This window comes from Dermacentor albipictus, chromosome 2 (assembly GCF_038994185.2).
Source record: "Dermacentor albipictus isolate Rhodes 1998 colony chromosome 2, USDA_Dalb.pri_finalv2, whole genome shotgun sequence".
Classification (NCBI taxonomy): Eukaryota; Metazoa; Arthropoda; class Arachnida; order Ixodida; family Ixodidae; genus Dermacentor; species Dermacentor albipictus.
The window spans coordinates 209,637,293-209,647,730 of record NC_091822.1 but is presented as its reverse complement, the minus strand read 5'-3'; the positions used below and the strand labels follow the sequence as shown (position 1 = coordinate 209,647,730).

The 10,438-nt window shown below is 46.2% G+C and overlaps 1 long non-coding RNA gene across 1 annotated transcript; it reads left to right on the top strand.

The window, feature by feature from the left end:
* Positions 1-7,464: 7,464 nt before the first annotated feature.
* On the top strand, positions 7,465-8,944 carry LOC139055660 (uncharacterized). The gene is made up of 2 exons (XR_011511909.1): positions 7,465-7,573; positions 7,638-8,944. It is a non-coding gene; the product is annotated as an uncharacterized lncRNA (long non-coding RNA).
* Positions 8,945-10,438: the final 1,494 nt, after the last annotated feature.

Here is a 10,438-nt window from a genome sequence, read left to right as displayed (position 1 = left end):
GACATCACAACTGGCTGGTTATGTGCACTTAATGTTATTTTCTTTGTTTTGTGCTTCCTTCAGCCTATCCCGAATCAATAATGTATACAGGCGCTGTGTATATGTTCTATCTTTCGATCACGTCTTCTTCACCACGGGCTTAAGCGCGCTATTATTCGAGTAAATATAATTCCTGGCACCCTAGGAAACGGAACAGCGCGAAGCACATGCTTCAAGCTCTTAAATATTTAAATCGCTTTATCCGGAAGCCTCCTACATAAGGCTGATATTCCTCTCCACGCCATTAGTATTGTCAATCGACGCACGTACGGTGACCTATCTTCCCTGTAACGAGGCAGCCAATCCAGCGTTTACCGATCTGGATAGAGTGCCCATGAAAAAGCACAGCATCATAATTTATCAACGGCCTTTTTTTTTCATGGCCGCTCTTAAACGGGCAGCCGCACGTAAAAAAAAAGCAAGAACAAAAGGAAGAAGAAAAACGCGGCAACGAAATACCCTTAAAAACGCGCGAAACACTATGCATCGTTTCTATACCTGAATAACTGCTTTGTGTGAGCAACATTATCGTGCTTTTTTGACGCCCGTTAGTTAGTCGTCGCACAAAATTTTGCAGTAGAGCAGCCGGGTTCCAGCGCGCCACTCGCCCGACCGCCGGCATAGAATAAAGAAGATACTTCTGCCGCCGGTCTGAAAGCGGGAGAGCAGCGGCGTGAAGCCGCGATGCCATAGAGTTACTATACTGACTCTAGAGGACAAGCTACCCATAGGGCCCATGCATTAAAATCGGGAACCGCAAGGGCGCCGCCATGTTGCTACACGCCGAGGTTGCCAGCTCCTGAGACGCTTGCTAGACTTAGTGACAGTAGTCAGTTTTAATCCGGCAACAGTAACAGCGTAGCAGCATGGCGGTTTTACCTTCTGCGGCAAGGTGGCGCGTCAGGCGTGCATGTGCCTTTCGGACGCAGCCGGGAGCTCCGCTAAAACTGATTCTTCGTCCTCCGCTCCGCTAACTGTGAGCGGGTACGCGAGAGCGGAGCGGACCGTCCAAAACGTTCTGCTAAAACAGTCTAATAATAAAATAGGAGGGGGGAGCAAAAGGCTAGGGGCGCCAGCCGCCGCCCGTTACAAAGGGTATAGCCGCCATCCATCCATCCATCCATCGGCGTCTCGCTTGTAGTGTTGTGATGTGTGCGTGCAGCCGTATGTTTGGGCTTTATAAGTCGGTTCTTTATTCTATGTTGCGGGATGGTGTGGGTGTGGTCCATGTTGGCCGTACAACTGGCAGTTGTGCAACCGAGGGATGATCCTGTTCAAGTTTCCGGCGGTACGCGGTTTTCAGCGGTCACGCCTGTTGCAGGAGTGTCACTCGACGACGTTATGAGCTCGAAGCTGTGGTCAGATTCCTCGTTGGCGTTCCGCAATTCTCTTCGCACGGGCGCGGTATGTTGCAAAAGCCGCTTTCGCGATCTATCGTCGTGACGATAGATCGGGTTTTTTATTATTATAAGTAATGATCCAGCTGTAGGGCACATGTAACCGACAAACGGAAGTCTCAGGAGAGCACCTGAGATGATAGTAGAGCAGGCGGCGCAGGAACTCCAGGGCACCCGAGGGACAGTGGGGGGATCAAAGCTCGAAGCAGAATGGTACGTAGGTTGGGGCCGCCGAGGCAGGTGTGTGCCAGGGAGTGTTCGCACGGACAGCTCCCCTGGCACGCGCAGCCGTGCCTCGCAAGGTCGAGATACTTTAAAGGCACCTGCGCCCATGATCTTTCTTTTGCCTCGGCGCAGTGAGCACGATAACGAGAATAATGTGGAGGGCATCCGGTGCAGTCGCGGATGCATCATGACAAATGTAGCTCGCGTCGCCTGGCGTCTGTAGTAATATTAGAGTTGGTTGTATGAACCTTATGCATAATACACTTTGTTACGGTACCTTAACGGAATGGGTCTAGAGGACGGTGTTGGAACATTTTTTCGTACCGCCCTAATCCTATACCCCCACTACAAACACACACATACCCCCCCCCCCCTTTTTTTTATGTATACATACAATTCCTTGCCATGACGGATCATAGCCTCCTTTATTTTTGAAAAATAGAGGAGGCTATGGACCGATTGACCAGTTCAAGTTGTCAACTTGTCAGTAACTGTCGTAGGAATCACTGTAATAAACACAATTCCACGAGCGGATTGTTTACTTTCATTTTTTGTTGTAACACTGAGGACTACATAGAACTTTATTTTGTATATGTGAGAGAAGTATGTGGATATCACGAGCTTAAGCCAATGTGCGATACACAGACAAAGCAGCTGCTACAACATGAACTGCATTGAGGGCCTCACAACACATACGTAATTAAAGGTGCAAAATATAGGGGGGAGCTTCAAAATATGCTCTGTAGCGCTGCAAGGTATAACATATATTGTATGTGTACAATAAATGTTCAAAAATACAATGCATCAATGTCCCATTTGCCTTCAAGTTTATTATGAAGTTCAAGTTTACTGAAGTTTATTATGAGCATATGTACAACAGGAATCTACTAACACACCCGCAGTCAAGGAGGCTGTTCGAGGTGTGCTGGCTGCCTCAGTGTAAGAAAAAGAAATTGGGTAAATGTCAACACCAGTGCCACTGCTTCTTGCCTCTGACCTGCACGTGCCTCTGCGGCATCTTTGTGCACAAGTGTGCTGGCGTGGCGAGGCGTAGGAGTCATCCGAGAGAAAGAGTATTGTTTACATGGAGAAGTGGCTGTTCACATTGCCTGTCACTTTCCCTCAAATGTTTCCTTGGCGACTAGGGTGACACACCCGCAGTCAAGGTGGCTGTTCGAGGTGTGCTGGCTGCCTAAACGAAATAAAAAGAAATTAGATGAATGTCGATACCAGTGCTATTGCTTATTGTCTCTTACCTGCATTTGCCTGCACGGCCTCTTGGCTTGCGGAGTCTGTATGAGGGAGCTGCTGTGGCTAGGCGTAGGCATTGTCTAAGTAAAAAGAAAAGGCCATTTAAATGGGGAATTATGGAAATAAATGCAGTTGTTATGTCTGCTTCTTGCAATCTTCTTGCCTAAATGTTTTCAAACATAGTGTCCAGAACACACCAGCACTTTGACTGCTTCTGCTTTTTACCTGCAGGTGTTGCTGCGAGACCCTTAGTATGGCTGCGTGCAGCATTGTAACACTTGGTGGAGGCATTTGAAGTGGTAGCCAAAAATATAAAGAATCATCCTTGTTTGCACGAATGCTTTCAATTTCTAAATGCAGTGGTAACTATCACTATTGGTGCAAGGCCCCCCCACATCTATGCGGCAAGTGCCATAGCTCGAAACTGAATTGTTCCTTTAGTGTTTCACAAGGCATCTGATATGTCCACATTAGATGTGATGTGTTTGTTTTTATTTATCCCAGTGTGGAGAGAGCATCATTAAATGGCTGAAGTACTACAGCGCCAAACAGACGACACAAGAAGAAGAGACACGGACGAGCGTGTATGTCCGTGCCTCTTCTTCTTGTGTCGTCTGTTTGGCGCTATAGTACTTCAGTAATATGCACCAACTAGCCCAACAAAAAGTTTTGGTGGAATATCATTAAATAGTTTTTTTATTTATGCGTGTCTTGTTTTTGGTTTATTTCTGAATTTATCATGATGCTAAAGTGACTTATGTAATGACAATCAGCTTTTGTTTTGCAGAAAAACTATGCATTTCCTGACCCATTGTTTGACATCCCCTCACTCGCATAATTTTGCAGAGTATTCTACCTATATTGACTTGCTTGACCTCCCCTAAAGAGTCTTGCATTTTCAAATACGACTCTTTCCTTAAGATCATTCAACACTTCTCATAATTTCTGTACCTTGGGCTTCTGATACTCTGCAGTCACCATTTTTGCTTGTTTCTGACTAGAAATATCTTCTTTAATTTAGAGCTTAAATTTTACTTTTGGAACACATGGAAGGGCTTGCCATTGCATATCTGCATAAAAGGGAAACATGTTTCATTAAACATTTGCAAAATCCAATTGAAGATTGATGAATGCAGCTTGCAGTGTGATATGACTGACTGAGCCATAAAAGTAACTCATCTCACTTGGTAAATGAAAGCACATATTAGTGTGATGCACAAGATACGTTACACTAACGTGGTGGGTTCTCTTGCTTATACAGCAAAATAATCGGTGCGCGAGAAAAAAAATTATTTTTGCATAACCCTTGTACACATTGACTTAAGGAAAATGAGCTGGAGCTGTCCACATGATGTACTTATTTTACCTGCGAGTATGGTCAACAAAAATGTGTCCCAGCTGCTTAGTGGTATTCGGGATTATGTCAGTATTGCATATGTGCCTGTTGTCGAAAATAATTGAATTTTGAAAATGCTCGCAGAGATCTGATGTGCATATCTGCAGTTTATGGATACATGTAAAGACTCAGTATCAAGTGCAAGTTAACGGTCCCACAGACCCGGAGTCGATCATGCAAATAGATTCGCTGCACAAATTTGTGACCAGAAAAGGTATTCCACATGAAATGGCATGCAAGGAAGTGTTGAAAATATTGTACAGTTAATAAAACGCCTAAGCTAATAATATGTGGGTTGATGCACTCGTTATGCAAAACGGAGGTGAGGCGTGCAGACAGGACACAAGAGTGGAGTATTTACAAGCAAACAACACGAGCGCCGCCCACTTCTCTACTCTTGTGTCCTGTGTGCACGCATCACCTCTTTTTTGCATAATGAATCCTTACGAACTAGCTCAGCTTTCTATCGTTCTAAGTCTCGATGCACTAGATTTCGTCCGCATTAGGCACTCGCCTCTTGATTACTTCGTGGCACAGAAATACTCGGCATCAGGCTGTTTTTCTGCTGTGGCCTTTGTAGAAGCATGATTGTTCAAAGTGCAACAATTAAACAGATTCTTTGAGTTGCTTGTGGCTTCGCCAGTACAATTCCGGTGCGCTGGTCCGCCTGTCCAGCAATTTCCTACTGAAGGGAAACCTGCAAATAAAAACACCGCTCCGCATGCAGAAAAATGATCTACTGTGATGCTTCTCAAACGAATGTGATGTACCACAAGAGCTGCCTGTTCGCGTGATATTCTCAACAAGGAGATACATTCGTTTACTTACATGTGAAGGTATATGCCAGACCACTTCGGGGCTTCGGTGGCACATAAGGCACGATTGTTCCATAGCGTCCGATGTCGACGCGCGATCGCATGTCATACCTAAACGAAACTACTACGCCTCCAAAAAACAGATTGGAAACCGAAATTCGCATCATCCTTTATTGCATGAATGCGTACATCGTGATTTACATAAGTCACAGACTTAGCGATCGCTTTCTGTAAACTTAATATTAACGCACCACCTTCATAAAGCCATCAGGTATGCGTTTTTAGATGACAAAGCATAAGGTGACCTGTACTTGTTTTCAGCCTTTTCAATAGTAATTGCGCTGGCCACATTGACCAGTAGCAACAGGGCGGCGCTCTAGAGGTTCCCACTTTTCCGGCCCAGCTTTTCCTCTAGAGTTGTTCTACTAACTCTATGCGCGATGCTTTCGGCGGCGGCTGTGGTTGCCATGGGGACCGGTACGGTGGCGCGCGCCGTCCTGCGGCGCATGGTCGCAACACTCGGCAGAGAGCGACGTTCCAGGCATATAGTTATAGGAGGCGTTGCGGTAGCACGCACAGTGAAGAAATATACGTGCACGCGCTCAGTATCCCGGCCTTTCGAAAGAACAAACGAAGCATGCTGTCAAAAGAAGTTTGTGGAACTCCATTATCGCCAATGAAGGCTCAGGGTTTAGCGACGCACAACGTCTAGTAAAGGATATCAGCTCAATTCCCGCAGTACCGATGAAGTCGGTGCACTGCCCTGACAGCAGCACGCTTTCCGACAATGCGGCCAGCGCGCGCCGCCGTAGCAGACGACGCAGATCACGACTCCGCCCCTGGAGCGTCTGCGCCTGCTCGAGCTGCTGCCGCCGCACGACTCCATTGCTTGCCGCGTCGCGATGCAATACGTTCCGAGTTTTCCCCTAACTGCGAAACAGACTGTACACGCTTCTATTTGCCTTTAAGAAGATCGGTACGCTTGACGATTATTTTAATGGCTGCAATGCGGCGAAAGGGCAGCGTCTGCTGAACCATGTAAGTGACTCTGAGCAGGTAATTGGAAGCGACATCGTACGTGCCGCCGGAAAAATCGTCAACACATACGATGCGGCACATACATACGGCGCAGTTTGTGGAAAACGCGAATGATGGACCGAAACGCCGAAACGGTTGTACCTACAAGGGCAAATTTCATCCAAATGACACTACACTTAAAGCAGGTTTATGATGGACTCGGTGTGCAACCGGACTGGTACCCTATATTGGTGAGGTGCTTATCCTTGCCACCCTTCTAAAGTGACACGAACGTTTCTACTCACAGTATGAACGCTGCCTCTTCTGTGTGACTTTCATTGTGCCCTCAATTCTCTGACTATGCAGAACTGGTGAACGTCTGGTTGAATGCAACTATAATAAATACCATGAAAGAAAGAAAAAAAAACATACATACGGCGCGTACAAGCTAAAGTCATTTTTGCAGTTTGCCACATGTTTGCTACAAATCCGTGTTGTCTCTGATGGCGACAACGGATTTCCATCGACAGTGTGCGGAAATAAACAAAATATATCGCTGCATAGCACAAGTACGACATGCGCACACAACTTTAACTAGTACGCCCCCTACAATATGGAATAGAGGCAGCAATGTAGACAGCTTGGCCATTTTATAACAGTATTCAAGAGACGGAAGTTGAAAGTATTAGTAATCATTCCTGCTTCAGCAATGCTGGCGCGACCAAGCCGCGGGCGTGTATCGTCCAGTAACTCGATCGATCGGTGCAGTGGCGCGGTAATGAACTCCGGTCATGTTCAATGCATCGTGCACATATTCAATTTCTCGGCACGTGTGAACTTCGGCCACTGCTAGTGCATACAACAGAAGTGGTTTCCATTCTTGGGCAGCGCACACACAAATGAAACACGAGAAAGAAGACAGGACAAGCGCTCGTCGAACAACCTAAAGGTTTTGTATGAATAAAACGATTATGTACCAAGTAATTATTAAATTCAAGTGGGTTACATGTAAAAACCGTCATACACTCAGGAGCGATCAAAGAACGAGCTCGCTTCGTTTGCCAGTTTACTTCGCTCGGCGCACCGCAGTAATTCATGTCTCTCTTCTGCTTTTATCGTACCATTTTCTTGTGAATCGGCAGAATTTCACTGGTGGCATCAACCCTTTCGTGTTTACATTGCTGTCGTGACAGGTAACAACACAATCATAATTTCCGGTCATCTGAAGAGACGCCGTTGCAAACAAGAGACGTTTCGCGCGCAGCGCGAACTGAACGCGGGCGCGATCGTGAAGGGAAGCGGCGGCGAAAACCTACACCATATGCTCTAGCCATCGTCGCCACGCCATTTTTCATTCTGCGATCGTTTTAAGGGCAGCGGAGCAGCGTTTGTCACCTTCCGTGCCTGCCGAAGTCTCCTACTCAGCTACCAAGGTATGACAGCTACATCGATTTCTTTTTTAATTCGTTTGGGTATTGAAATGTGTTTTCTTCACAGGTGCCAGGATGCCTAGACTGCTGGAGAAGCCGCACGCGCGAAAAAGAGCGTCGCTGGAAACAAAGACGGTATTCGAGGACTTCGGATCTCGCACCGGCAGCCAGCAGTCAACAGCTCGAGAATTCGCAAGTCTAGAACTGTGCAGTGGCGCGCATACCCCGCACGCATGCATTAACATGTGCGTTCGGGCTGTCCCTGCAAACATTTGCACGCCTTGTGATGCTGGTCGCTGCACCGAGGCGACATCGGAAGTTCAGGACGGTGGTTGTGACACTACGCGCACTAAGGACAATGTGCCTTGCTTCCCTGATGGATATACTCTACGTGACGCTTCGGATGGTTCACTTCGCTGTGAGAACGGAACAGGATCCCTTAGGAGAGGTGTACGCACAAGTCAATGCGGGTTTTCTGGTAAGCAGGACCCCGGAGTCTACATTTGCTTTAGCTACCGCGGACTCTTCATCGGCGGCCTTTGATTCTCCTGGCAAACAGCTTCTCCTGGCTAATGCGCTCATGATCAGAGCTGTAGCCGTCAGTAGCGGTAAGATCGCCTGCTGATCTCTACGAAAATAAAAAGCTCCTTTTAAAAAAGTGAAGAATATATTAGTTGTTTTTATCTACAAGTTTATTTAATATCGTGAGAATATGGTCACTACGGCCACGGCGGGGACATTGTAAACGAGAGTACGCATTCGATGGCCAAGTGAGTTTTAATAATTGTAAGAACGCACTACGCCACGAGGAAGAGCTATTATTTAAAGAAAGTGAAGAATATATTGATTGTTCTTCACTAATAGTTCGTTTAGCCACGTCAGAATGTGGAGACATTGGGAACGAGAGTACGCATTTGACGGCAAGTTGACTTGCGAGAACGCACTACGTCGCGAATAACATTTAAGCTGCAATACCATTAAGCATGTCCGTGTGGCACCCCGCGAATGACATTAAAGTTTAAGGCATTAGCCAGTTAATGTCATTTTTTGTGCCCGTGTCGCAGAGTGCTAGTGAAGTGATGTAGTCAAGATTAATTCCTTCATGTCATTTCTGTTGCTTTCGCTGCTTAATAATGCTAATTGATGTGTTTTTGCTCTTTCTTTTTATTCCATGCTGCAAACTCAAATGTCAAAGCAGGGTGGGCAATAAGTATTTTTGTTCTGCTGTTCTCTACCTTGTTGTGCTATTGAAATTGCAAGTTTTCTTCTTTATCCGTGTATTTATTTGTTCTTTGAACAGTACGCATATATCTGCTTATTGGTCTTTTTATGTATATGTATAAGGTGACAATAAACGTTTAATTGTATTTGGAAGTTGGTGTAAGTTCATTTCTCGTTTATTTAAAACAAGAATGCATTCAAGCATTAGACCAATGTAATATATATAATGGTCCGGTGCTTGAAGGCATGTGTATATCTGGAATATCCCCGGGAAGACACACACACACACACACACACACACACACACACACACACACACATATATATATATATATATATATATATATATATATATATATATATATATATATATATATATATATATATATATATATAGTAGGCAAAGAGGGTTTCTTCAGGCTACCTTTCAAACGTAAAGAACTTGAGTGGTGCTACAAGGTAAACAGAACAAGTATTTAATTTCGACAGTTTCGATCGGTGGACCGATCTTCGTCAGGGTTTACAAAAAAATGGCAGTTCGGCCGCGGTAGGGAAGACACCAGACCGGGTACCCGGTCGTTCTTACATACATCAATCCGAGAGGAACAGTTGTGACAGTGATTGATTTTCGGCGTCTTGGCAGATTTACAGCGGCCTTTGGCAGCTATGCAGGGCAAGAGGAAGGCGGAGTCACATGTATCTAGAGCAAGGAGGTGTGTGAGGAGGAAAAAGAGGAAAAAGGAAGAGAGAAAGAAAACGGAATGAAAAAGAAAAAAGCACTCAGGAGGAGGGAGACGTAAGACGGAGAGGGAGGGGGGCGGGAAGTAGCGGCAGCTAGGTTCCCGTGCACCCGAGGCAAGGAGGGAGAAAGCGGTCGCTCCGCAGCTCCAGTGCGTGGGCTGCCGTTGTAGCGGGAGCGGGTGGCGGGGGGCACAATAGAGAAGGGGCCCAGAAGGAAGACAGAAGAGCGGCAACTTGTAGAAAGAAACACAGTGTCACAGTACAAATATACAAGGCACGGCCCGTTCCGGCAGCTTTGTGGTCCAGCTACGGTGCGAAAAAAAGAAAAAAATAGTTCCAAAAAAGAATATATGCATGGGATTCGCAAAGCAAGTGCGCCCATGGGCTTAGATTTAGGGAGTCGAGTTAAATAGCCTCCTTGTGGTCCAATTTTTGAACGTTTAACAGACAACTGACATCAAGTCAGCACGTGCGTATTTCAGGAAGGGCAATAGGTCACTCCGAATGACCACTTCAGTGGCAGGGTCCAGGGAACTGAATTTATTGGTTTTCCACTCGCCCCCTTGAGGCGCATGCGGAGGGGTGAGCAAGCAGTGAATAGCCAGCGTCTCAATTTTAGAGTACATAGAATGTATTCGCGTTTCCCACGCGCTTTCACGGCATATCCCGGAGGCACGTCATCCGCCCCGGACTCTCATTAATTCCTTTAGTGTACGTTCCAAATTTATGGATGAAAAAAGATTCTCTCTGCTTGCGTGCACGGGTGTGTTGGAAACCAGATTGCAAAAGCACAACGCTCACGCGTTCAAAGGAGTGATCTGGCAGCCGAACGTGCCTGGAGAAGGGTAAATTGGGGAGACTTTTAACATGCGCGCGGTGATTGTTAAACCGCAGGCGAAAAGGGGT